Genomic DNA, 12537 nt, shown 5'->3' with positions numbered 1-12537 from the left:
GTCCAAAAGGATTCGTTGGGTGTAAGGTAGGAAGAATAGATGCAGGGAGAAGTGAAGGAACGGGCGGAAGGTTTTGGACGGACGGATTAGTATGTTGCTGCAGCAGCGGGAGCGGATTATCTCGGGGTCGAGCACCATTAGCAGGTGGTGTGCGTGGCGGCGGAGTATTAACATATTCGGGGGCTACATCGTCTAAATAGGAAGAAAGGAAAATGTCCTTTGCAGTCTTGGGGTGCACTTTAGTCGGAAGCAATGGAGGTGGCAGATCTTTCGGTACTTCCAGGGTGGCCTTAGGTAAACCCTCGGCCAGAAGAGGATACATACCATTCATAAGAGTGTTTCGTTGTCTGTCTACTTGTTCGGCTTTTACTCGGATACCTTCCTCAATTAATACATTTTCTCGGGCTTTTTCTGAATCCTCCCTACTTTTCTCTTCTTTTCTGAGCGCTTTCTCTGTGCGTCTATGCGATTCTTTACGCCATAATTCAATGGCATCTTTCTGTGACTGTCTGGCTTTCTTTTTCCATAATGCTTCTTCTACTCTCATGATGCAATCTGCATCCCATGTCCCAGCAACGGGCCATCTCTGATTCTCTGCTAAATCCTTGGTGTAGTCTACCCACAATTCGAGATATAATACGGCATCTAGGCCATGTTTATGGTACATAAAGTACCCTGGAGTGTCCCTAGGTGGAATGGGAACAGCTTCCTCTAGTATCCCTTTTCTAGTTTTTATCTGTCTTAATTTCGAGAATAACGGCATCTTGAACCTTGCTACTTGGTTCTTACTCGGATTTGAACACGATTAATACAATAAACACAGTAATGAAGATCGAACAATCACTCATACCACGACATTTAAAACATATTAAAACATTTTAGAACGAACAATAATAATTAGAATAAAACTAGTTAACTGCATAATACTAGATATACTGCTAAACAGTACAGATACACTGCTGAAACAGTGCAGACCAGGTCTGTGTACCCAAACCCGTCTTGACCGGCACAAACCAATGTGCACGTCTAGATGCGTCCCCAGCAACGGTACTCACCGGGAAGCACGGAACGGAACAGAAGGCCTCGGAAGTCTGGACTGGACTAGACCAGACTGGACTGGACTCGACTCGTGACTTAGATACTTCGGACTTCGGAATCTGGTGGGCCTCTGTATACCTCGGATCTTGCTCTCTCAGCTAGGCTCTGGTCGGGATCCTCCGCACTCCTCACCGCCTCGTCTGGGTGTTGATCGCAGCCTCAGTCACCCCCGTTGGCTTGAGGGAGATACAGGAAATCCTGCGGGTACGCGTAATTGTCCGTCCGGCTGTGGCAGGAGACCGGGTCTGCAACGCACCTCCGGCGCGTGGGGTGTGAGAGGTGTCCCTATTCGGGCGCCAATTATGTGGTAAATTTAATTACCTAGACTTAATTTATGCGGTAAAATTCAATAAGAATAACTCAGTAAAAATAAGAGGCAGAATCCGTGGTATTTGAGGTTTTAAAATGGGTTTATTCCTTACAAAGGAATTGGTTCGAACCAGTCAATCGGGTTCCGTCACCACTAAGGTTCGGGAAGGGATAGAGCGCAATTTTATTGACAGGTTATCATATATATAGTAAATGCATTACAGTAAAGACATATGCAGAAGGCGTGACAGCTGAGAAAAGAGATAAGAATACACATACGTAATGAAAAGGCGTTACAATAGGCGTGCATGAGGGCATGTACTAGAAACGTCATTATGATGATGACACAAGTGGGTGGATCCATGAGAGAATCCTGCAAAGTCAGCAGAAATACTTGGCAGAAATGCGCGCACAGTAGCATGACGTGTGATTGACGTGTAACTGGAGGGTGAAGGGGACTTGACATTTAGCCCTACATGAGGAGACAGAAGTCTGGGATGTCAGAACAACCTAATCCCAAATCGTATCTAATATCTTGTGTTTAAGGAACTGTATTATCTAGGAGGAAAGGTCTCTCAGGCAGAGGCTATCCTATACTAACTACTAGTGCGTGTATAAGCGTCTATGTGTCTACATGAGATGCGAGGGGGCATGGGCCTACCATGGCAACAGAAGCCATGAATTACTTGCACGGAGACAGTAAGGCCGGGCCCTTTGCTCTGTAGCTGGAAGGATGTTTACCTAAACTACTAGACAGTAATGCATTTCTCGAGGAGCGAAGCAGATAACTTGAAGGCTGAATACAGTTTTTGGCAGGCAACAGGCCGGGCCAGGCACCGTTAGCCGCGCAGGAAGTAAGACAAAGGTCAGGGATACAGATACAGGTCCAGGCTGGAGCATTCAGAGGCAGAAGCAGGAAAAGCTCGATGGCAGAATTCAGGGCCTATCTTGCCAGAGCTGGAAAACGTGAAAAGTATACCATATAAAGACGGTGGCAAGGCATACTTAGGAACGGAATATTCGACCCATTCATGGCGGATCTGAAAGAGGACATGTTGACGTTGGACACATATGTATTTGCGTCTTCATAGGTAGAAGTGGAGGGAACATACATGTACTTGTAGCATGTACATGGAGCCGTTGGGGTCTAAGATAGGGGACACAATTGACCATAAAAATTCATATTTCCTCAATGCGGTGGTTATTAGTCCTGTTATGGTTAATTCGGTAATGGGCAAGCGCCCCCAAAGTAAGGATGATTTTCCTTATTGGCTTGCTGAGAAATTTGACCAACTGGAGTCGGTTTTTCCGCATACCACTCCTGTGGAGAAACACAGGATTCTCCACATTAGTTTGCCGAAAGACTTAGTCCCAGATATGGCTGATTGCACAAACTGGGGCAAGGTCTTTGCCGCGACCTACTCGAAGTGCTTCGGCACTCCGTCTCTGTCTGTACTACCCTCCGTCATCAAACGTGTTCAAGAGAATCACAGTGCGGAGGCTGCTGTTGAATTAGGAATGAGGCTTGTAGGAGTGTTCGATGTGGTGGCTTCCATGGTAATGGGCAACCTCAAAGACGATGCCATGCAGTTCCAAGTAGCTAATAAACTGGACCGCGTGGATGAACTCGACAGGCCCAAGGAGTTCGCTAAAATAATTGCGCAAGCCTATAGGACCGTGGGCCGTAGTGCGTTAGGTGTTCAACCAGCCGTGGTAATTCCTGATATAGTACAGCAAACTAAGGTGAGCTCGTCTACTAAAGACGAACGCCCAAATTTTCCTAAAGAAAATTGGCGAGCAAAGAAACAGGGGAAGCAGCAACAGAAACAGGGGTCTCGTCCTGCCTCGCCCGTGCAGTCGTCCAGCGAACGCACATATGATCTGCGCGATTGATCTCGTATTAAGTCACCTGATAGATTTCAGGTTTCTGAACAACGCTCTCCTCGTTCTTTACAGGAAACATCGGCTTCACAATCCGGTGGCGGAGACCGTGGGAAAGGAAGGGGTGCCCAAAGTCGTGAGCAACCCCGCCAGACAGACGGCAAAGGCAAGCAGGACGAGTCTGCACGTCAACGACCCCCGTTTCAGAAGAGGAAAGTTGCTGCGCTAACAGCGAGGTATGCCACAGATGGTGCGGACGCAGCTTCAGAACCTGACATGGGCATTAACGCTGCTCGACAGCGCGGCAGAAGTTACAGTAGTGCGACAAGCACTGCGTCCATATCTGGTGGCGACAGCAACTAATACATTCATAACTGTAGAAACTGCTGACACTAGATTGGCTCCCCCTGACAGACTATATAATATAGTCCTTTTAATTGAAGGTGACATACAACGCACCATTAAAGGGATTTTTTGGGATAATCTGACCTCTTCATATGATATTCTATTGGCAGAGGCTGATTGACCCCCGGCGTTCATTTTAGATGCTCCTTGAGGGGAGGAGGTAATCCTCCCGTCCTTCGCGCACACAGTGCCAAAGGATCCAAGCTAAAAAGTTTGCCAAGGAGTGGGCTCTGGTGCTTGCACCTGCACTGTATCGTAATCAGGTAGGCTGGGATAAATTGTCCCCCAGCCATGAAATTCCGTTGCGGTCCACGCCCCAGCCACAACCCCAATATCCCATGCGTCGTGAAGCAAGACCTCACGTCGTGGCTATCCTTGAACAATTGGAATATCAAGGTGTAATTGAAACATGTGTGTCACCGATGAAAAGTCCTTTATTCACTGTGACGAAGCCTGACGGGTCGTACCGCCTAGTTTTGGATTACCGGCATTTAAACTCTCATTGCCGGACATGCGCAGTACAGAATACTCACAGTTCGGCTCTCGTCGATAGTCTCATGAGAAAACGGTTTAAAACCACACTTGACATTTCCAATGGCTTTTACAGCCATAACCTGTCCTCTCTTCGTAGTGAGTGGACGGCATTTACCTCGGGTGGCAAACAGAAACATTTGAAAAGATTACCGATGGGCTATAAAAACAGCCCTGGTGTCTTCACCGCTCGCGTGATCCCTCTGTTAGAAAGCATAGACCCTGATGCGTACTCGTATGTGGATGATATTTATCTCACAGATGATGAGTTGGGACCGCATCTCCGTCGCGTTGATCGCATTATTGTTTTGTTTGCAGACTTCGGGTACAAATTCAACTTGGCGAAGTCTCACATTGCGGAATATACAGTGTTGTTCTTGGGATACGAACTCAACAATGAAGGTCGAGGATTGGCTCCGCACTTCCTAGAGAAATGCGCATGCCTACGTGCTCCTACGACACTGAAGAACTTACAATCTCTGCTGGGCTTTCTGAATTTCGGTCGAACGTACATTCCTGATTATGCCCAGCGTATCAAGCCGCTTTATGCCTTGGTACAACCTACTTTTTCCAAATCTTGTTGGCTGCCAGAGCATTCAGCTATATTTCAATCGTTGCAAGCTGATCTTCTTGCTTCAAAATATTTACTGACGCGTGATAACCACACTAACCTGGTGATAAGAATTGTGCCAAGCGCAGTGGGTTTCACATACTTAACGTTCAATGAGGGCGACACCGTCCCCATTGCCTACAAATCACACTTGCACACTTCGGCTGAACTGCGATTTTCCACTGTCGAGAAAGTTCTGACGGCAGTACAGATGGCGATTCTGAAAGAGCGAACGCTATCGCAAGGTAAACGCATGTTGGTGGTAACACCATATCCTGCCCTTGAGGCGGTGACGAAAGCAAGTGTACCTAATTCTAAGGCTTTGCATCCAAGGTGGATACAGTGGGCCACTTCCTTGACATCGCCTGACGTCACATATATCTTTGACGTGGCTCTTAAGACTCAGGAGTTTTTACAGTGTGAATTAGTTCATCCAGCTCCTCTGTCTTTGCGCCCGCTCAAGGATTACCATTGTGTCATTTACACTGACGGTTCTGCGCAACCGGCAACTGGATCGAAGCATGCCTATTCAGCGGCCTGCGCAATTGTGGTCGGTACTTTCGTGAATGGTGAATTCCAATCCGATGTCGTGCATACAAAGTCATTGGGTGATTGTACCGCACAGTTTGCGGAGCTTTGTGCTCTGGTGCTTGCACGAGAGTTTGCTAATCCCCGAGTCACTACTCTTATAGTGAGTGACTCATTTTATTGTGTCCAATCTTACAACGACTAGGCCTGGGCAAAAATTTCGTTCCGTTCGCGGAAATTGCGATAATTTGACATTTTTGCGTTCCGCGGAGAGCGCGAAAATGTCAAAAATTCCGGTTTCCGCAGCTTGGCGATAATTTGTTTCTTGCTCGCGCTGTAAAATGATACATTCTCGCGCGCGCGCGATCGCCTTACCTGAATCCCTGCGTTCGCCGACAAGTTTTCTTGATCCGGTCGCGTTCTCCATGAGATGTTGTATTGTTTTTAGCCATTTGCGCTGTCTCGCGACAGTTCGCGCCCGCAGTGACGTCATGCGTCGCGCGATCACGTCTTTCTTCTCGCGATCATGCACCGCGAGAACAACTCAAAACAAGATGGCCGCGCCCGCAAGCAACCACATGGGTAAGTTGGCGACCCGCAACCATGCAGAAAATCTCGCGAACATGCCGGAAAAAAACTTCCGCATCTTCGCGATATTTCTGCTTGTTTGCGATAATTTTAAACATTCTCGCGATAATTTGCGAAGGTTAATTCCGCAAATTCCGCCCACCCCTAACAACGACAATCTACATTTTTGGTCTCAGAATGACTACCATGATTCCAAATGTATCGCGATTAAGCATAAAACGCTTTGGGTTCGAGTGGCAGAACTTAAAGAACATCTGCCTCTCGTGAATGTTATTCACACTCTTGGTCACCAACGAGTTGGTGTCCATGCTGTCGACAACAGCCTAGCTGACGAAGCAGCAAAAACAGCAGTGGCGACATACTTAGTAGCAGCAGTTACAAGATCACAAAGTAAGATCGATGATGACATCTTGGCAGCTATTGCTGCTACAGAGAAGGGAACCAAATATCCTAGAGGTTTCCCTTCTCCTTACCATTATCGCTTAAGTCCTGATAACGTCCCATTAGTGAGGATTAACGACGTTGGTGACAGATTGATTCCCAACGCGGACTGCAGACCATCTTTGATATTAGCAGCTCACGAGGGCATGGCGTCCGCGCATGCCGGCGTTGCAGCTACTGTATCTCTGTTACAACAACGTTACTGGTGGTGCGGTTTATACAAACAAGCTCGCGCTTATGTTCTTAATTGTGACATTTGCCAGCAGATAAAACCTTCAACTGCGGCGCGCCCGCCACAAACTCAGTTGTACATATCTAATAAACCACTGAGTTGTGTTTATTTAGATCATTTCGGTCCATTTACCTCTGATACTGCGTACAAATACATCTTGGTTGCAGTGGATTCGTGCACACGTTTTCTGTGGGTGTGGCCACAAAGGAGTGCTGATGCCCGTACTGTCATCAAGGATTTGCGTGTCTTTGTTGGAAGTTTTGCATGTGGTACCTTTAATTCTGATCAGGGCCCTGCGTTCGCCTCTAAGGCGTACAAAGAAGCCATGAGAAATTTGGGGGTCCAAGTCAAATTTTCGTCTCCATACCGACCTGAGGGTAATAGTGTAGTGGAGCAAATGAACCGTGACTTAAAGCAATCTTTGATAGCCAGGGTTTTAGGTACTGGCCGGAACTGGCTAGCCCACTTATATGACGTGCAACGTGCACTTAATAATCTCCCTAGAAGGTCTCTGGGTGGGCGGACCCCATACATGATGCTCTTTGGCATACGAATGTTTGTCCCGGACCTTGATGGTCTAGACATGGCGGCGTCGGCCGCACCCTTTGACGTAGATGAGCACTGTGCTGTATTGCAGAATCTTCAAGAAGCCAGAGACAGTCTAGCGAAGGAACACGTACCCTCCACATCTGATGCTGCGCTTCAGATCCCGGTAGTCGGCTGGCTACCTCGAGTTGGTGATCTGGTCCGTGAGAAGGTGGAGAACAAGAAGGAGTTCGGCCCCTCTTATCGTGCACCAGTTCCGGTGCTTGGAGTACAGGGTACACGTACAGTCATTTTACCTCCACTTCCTGGTCGAAAGGATAACAGGCACATCTCTATTGACAATGTCAAGCTACAGTGAGTGGCTGATTCTTCTTAGTATGACACCGGCAGTTTCTTGCCCTTCGATGCTGTGAAATTCGGTTGTGGCCCCAGCTTCTAACACCTTGCCTGATGTTGCCGTCGAGATGCATACAGTTACTGGCCCTTTATTGCCACCGACACCTGGTGGTCTACCTGAAGATATTTAGTATGCTCATCCTGCGGATGTCCCTTTGCCTGTTTTACAATCCACCACAGTTACCCAGTCACAATACTCCTTTGACACTAATTCAATGACTTCCATTGCCCCGTCCAAAGTTTAAATTTTTGTTGCCTGGTTCAAAAGACATTTTTTAATTCCCCCTTGGACTTACATTTGGCTGGGGCTCATATGTATTTTTTTGTTTATGTCCATTGGCTTTGTGGTAGTGTTTTTTAGACTTATCAATGGACACTACCTGAAAGAGCGCTCTACAATTCGACTAATTGATGGAACTTTGGTCCCCCACTCCTCATCACATATCATGAAAAGGGACCAGACTTTTGTGAACATTACTGCCTGGCCTGTACGTGATGGGATCGCTTGGGATGCTGTAAAATTTAAAATTCATGGCCCCACTGAAGTAATCAATGTGCCAAATGTATTTCGTGTTTCTATGGGTGATGTAGTTAAGCAGAACATCCACTCGGATGATTGGGATGTACAAGCAATAGAAGCACTGTTTTCCGATTTGAAATATTATGCTGCATTTGATGCTGAAGATTTGTATTTAGATACTGCTAATTATGATGAGCAATTCTGCTATCAACATTATGGCACACATTTCCTACACAAAGCAAATACGTTTAGAAATTTCGTAAATTATACACAATGGGAACACTGTCCCGCCCCTAGGCTGGGCAGCTCCCCCACGTTAGTGGACAAATTCACATATTTTTTGGATTTCAGTGTGTCAAATCCGGCCTCCTTTTATTTTAAGGTTGCGGCTGAGTCTGCTTCTAAAGTTAGACTGACACACACCAAATTGTTGTATTCCAAGTCCTTTATGGACAAGTTGGCAATTGGAAGATATGATCTGTGGAAAGCTACTATCAATCTTAAATCGGTTTGGGGTTCTAAACCGTGGCAGGTACAGGGAACAGAAGCTTTGCATCGTGCCTGCCTCATCCCGAACCACATGTTATTTTTGAATTCGTCATTTTTTCAGACCACCTGTTTTGGATTGGCTACTTCTAAAAAATTAAATTCTCCCTCCACCCCGGGTCTGGGTGCTTATCCTAATTGGGATAATCATATGGATCTGTCCCTTGCTACGTTGCAGTCATACCTTTCCAACACATCCTTCAATATTTCTGAATTGAATCCAGAAGGGTGGTTAGTGTGGCAAAGGAGCTCAGATTCCTGTCAACATCGGTTTCTGGATTTAACACCAGGGTATACACAAATTCGCGTAGACTCCCGATTTGAACCTTCTCACACTGTAACTACCTACTCAGTAGGGAAGTTATGCCAATCTTGGCTGCAACATTCCACCTTAGCATCTGTTAAACTTCATTTATCACAATTGAACGACAAAATAGATTTGGATGATTTTGTTAAAGGTCCTGCGGTTGGCAGGTCAAAAAGATGGGTATACGCTATTTATAACGAAGTTTGGAAGCTATCACATATTGAGGCTGCATCCAGATTACGAGCTATTGATCAAGCCAATATGGAAAAGGTGTTGGCTGTAATAGATAAAAGCATTAATACCCTGTCTTCCAGAATTTATACCTTGGATAATATTGTTTCATCTGTGGTAGACATTGTGCAGGATGACTTATCTGTATTGTATCATGGTCAGAATCAATTGCGTTCCATTATTCAGTTTGCATGGACATTGCAAACGTTAAAGGCTGGGAAAGTCCCTTGGATTACATGAATACTTCATCTTTGTTCCTCCCTTTTAATTTAAGAGCGAAACAAAAATTCATGTCCATGAAAGATGCAACATATTCATTGCTGCACATTGAAAAGTTAGAACCTTTACCTTTCTCTGTTGCCGAATTAAACTCCACTGTGTGGCTTATCCACGGGTTGATAACGTTACCCTTCCCCCTGTTTAAGTTCAGTTCGTGCATGAAACATTATGCCCTTGTCAGATATGAAAAACTTGGTACTGCCTTCCTGCATGAGGTTTTGTCACTCCCATTCACGTATAGATGCGTGAGGGACCAAAAAGAGGTTTATTTAAAAGGTGAAGAGTGCACTTCCACACCAGATCACTCTGTAGTGTGTAGGCACATTCAATTGCATGGTGCATGTAATGTGCACGCTCCTAATTTAGCTTGCGTCCTGAAAGGGATCCCTGTGCCAGTTATAACACTGTCTTTTACGCTGCTTGCTAACGGTAGTTATTTGCTATTAAATAATGAAGCATGCTGTGGGATGTTAGTGGGAATTCCCTACATAGTGACTGTAACACAGAGAGTAGTTTGCTGTAATAACGTCCTTTTCCCACCCCCGCATGGACGGCTCGATGTATCCATCTGGCCTTCCATTCCAACCTTGAAAGCAGAGTTCAATAAGATGAGCAGAATAAGGGCTCTATCGTCTAAAAAAGAAGTCGCGTTGACTTCGTCCAGGGAAACATTTGTCCTTCACGTAGCAAATACGCGCACAGAGGTGCAAACGCTTTTGAATACTGATCTCCCACTTCATTTTGGGGCCCTGATTCAGACTATCTTTAATGCCTCGTCAACAAGTGGCCTGGCTCATTTTTTTTACAATTGTGGGCTCCGGCCTCGTGACCTCCTTTCAAACTATTTTTGGTGTGATCCCGGCATTCTTTCATTCTATTTTTTCCAGCGTCTTCAGAGGTCTCCCTTTGCTTCTCACCCTCGTAGCTGGGGTGCTTTTGTTGATCTGCGTACTACGCTATGGATGCACAACTTGCGTCACACGACAGCAGGTCCCGGCTGCTCCATCTTCGTAACCGGATGCTTGAATACTATGGCATTTTACCACTGGCGACCTTAAGCATAGCCTATGGATTGTCCTTCCGGTTTCCCTACTTTACTTGTGTGCAGCCTGCCTTTCATTGCCTAGATTGTCCATTCCAATGGGCTCTGGATTTGTGCCTGTCGAACTCGGTGTCTCCTGCCCCGGATTATGATCGGCTAATGAGCCCCTTAGTGGCTCATGAGTTGGACTGTTCTGGCATCAGGATTATGGCCTGTGGAGCAGCACATGGAGTCCTTGGGAATTGGGACATCGGAACGGCTGCAGCTGAATTCTTAGTGAGAAGTTATCTTGCAGAACACGCCAGTTGTCCTCGAATGGTGCAGGAGACTCCGGTTGTCGAGGAACATGTGTGTTCCTTCCTCTTGTTAAACTGGATGGCAGTTAATTTTGCAGAACGTTCCAATGATTTCCTCTTGGAAGCTGTTGCAACTTATTGTGCTTATACATGGATGGATTGACTTTTTTGCATTTTTATTTCGTCATACGTCCTTCAATGATGTTTTTTTTTTATCCTTTAAATGGTTTTTTTTCAATCCTTTCTATTTTTTCTTTGTTTTTTTTTTCTTCGAACTTTTTCACTTACCTTATATGAACTTACAATTTATGCCCTTGGTTCTGTTCTATCAAACTTGAACTCTGCGTTCTTGCAAGTGCGCCCCTACTGGTTAGTGGTCCGATCAAGGGGGGGTGTAGTGAAGATTGCTATCTATATACGTACAATGCTAAGTTAGCACAACCGTGTTAGATGTTAGAAAGCCATCTTGCCGCTTTTGCTGCTTTTGCACACAACACTGTAGTCACATGTTATTAATTGAGAAATGCTTGCTCGACTTTGCTTCACATGACAACTGTCTGTTGTTCACATCCCGAACAGTGAGCAGCGACCTTGGTCTGAACATTTTGTAAAGAAACAGTCTGGGTCGCTAGACGGTGCATGTTGTTGGGTTCAGGTTGATCGGCCCACTATTTAGCCAAAACACGCACGCAGCTGCAAATACCTGAAAGTCTGGTGCTTTTATTATTGCAGTGTTGCATGTTTTTCATGACATGACAGGAAGAAGAGCTTTCCCAGGAGCAGAGTCTAGCTGATCCTGTGATGTGAATCCACTAAGCTGATCTTTACGGTATGGGGTTTCCCATTCAAGCCTAGAGACCTTTTATTAGTAATAATAATCATATTAGTTTACTAGCGAAAGGAAGGTGGCTGACATCCACTGTCATTTTATTATGATTACTCCTTTCATTTTCTATGGTATTGTAACTATGCTGATGGTTTTGATCTTAATCATTTGTCTGCTTATGTTAGCCAAAGTACTGCATCTTAGGGCACGAGGTTTATAAAATAAACTCTTTAAACTTTACCGTGTCTCTGTTTATTCTGTTGTGGACTGATATGTGAATAATTACGAACAGGTATTTCTGATTCCCACCATTCCTGAGAATACCCTAAGTCGCTTGTTCTGGGTTGTCTATACATTGGCACCGCCGAGATAAAACTCGGATAACGAATGGGACACTGATGCTGGTCGGATAAGGGGTTCTGGGTTCTGAGGTGAGTTTTTGGTACACCACAATTCACTGAGGTCCTGGTTTCCTGTGCATAGTTCTGTGCATAAGCAGAATCCCTGCAACATCTGATTTTGTCGAAGGTTCTAACTGCCTTGTTGTATCTCAGTTGGGCTTTCGAGCCAGACACAGTAGGGAGACTGCATTGATTGAAGTTACTGATAACATCAGAATGTTCCTAGACAATGGACAAGCGGTACTGCTGGTGTAACTTGACTTATCGGCAGCCTTTGATACCATCTCTCATCAGACCTTGTTCAGGAGGCTTGGGGAAAATGGTATCCATGGGAGTGCTTTGAAATGGATGATGAGCTTTCTGTCTCATAGAACTCAAACTCTAATTCTGGGCCTGTTCCGTTCCAAAACCACTCAATTGACTACAGGAGTGCCGCAGGGCTCATGTTTGAGTCCCACTTTATTCAACATTTATACTGCCCCTTAGCAAGACTGTTGAAGAACTTAGGCTTTGTCCCTATGTCC

Source organism: Triturus cristatus, chromosome 5_2 (assembly GCF_964204655.1).
Source record: "Triturus cristatus chromosome 5_2, aTriCri1.1, whole genome shotgun sequence".
NCBI lineage: Eukaryota > Metazoa > Chordata > Amphibia > Caudata > Salamandridae > Triturus > Triturus cristatus.
This window is presented reverse-complemented; position numbering follows the sequence as displayed.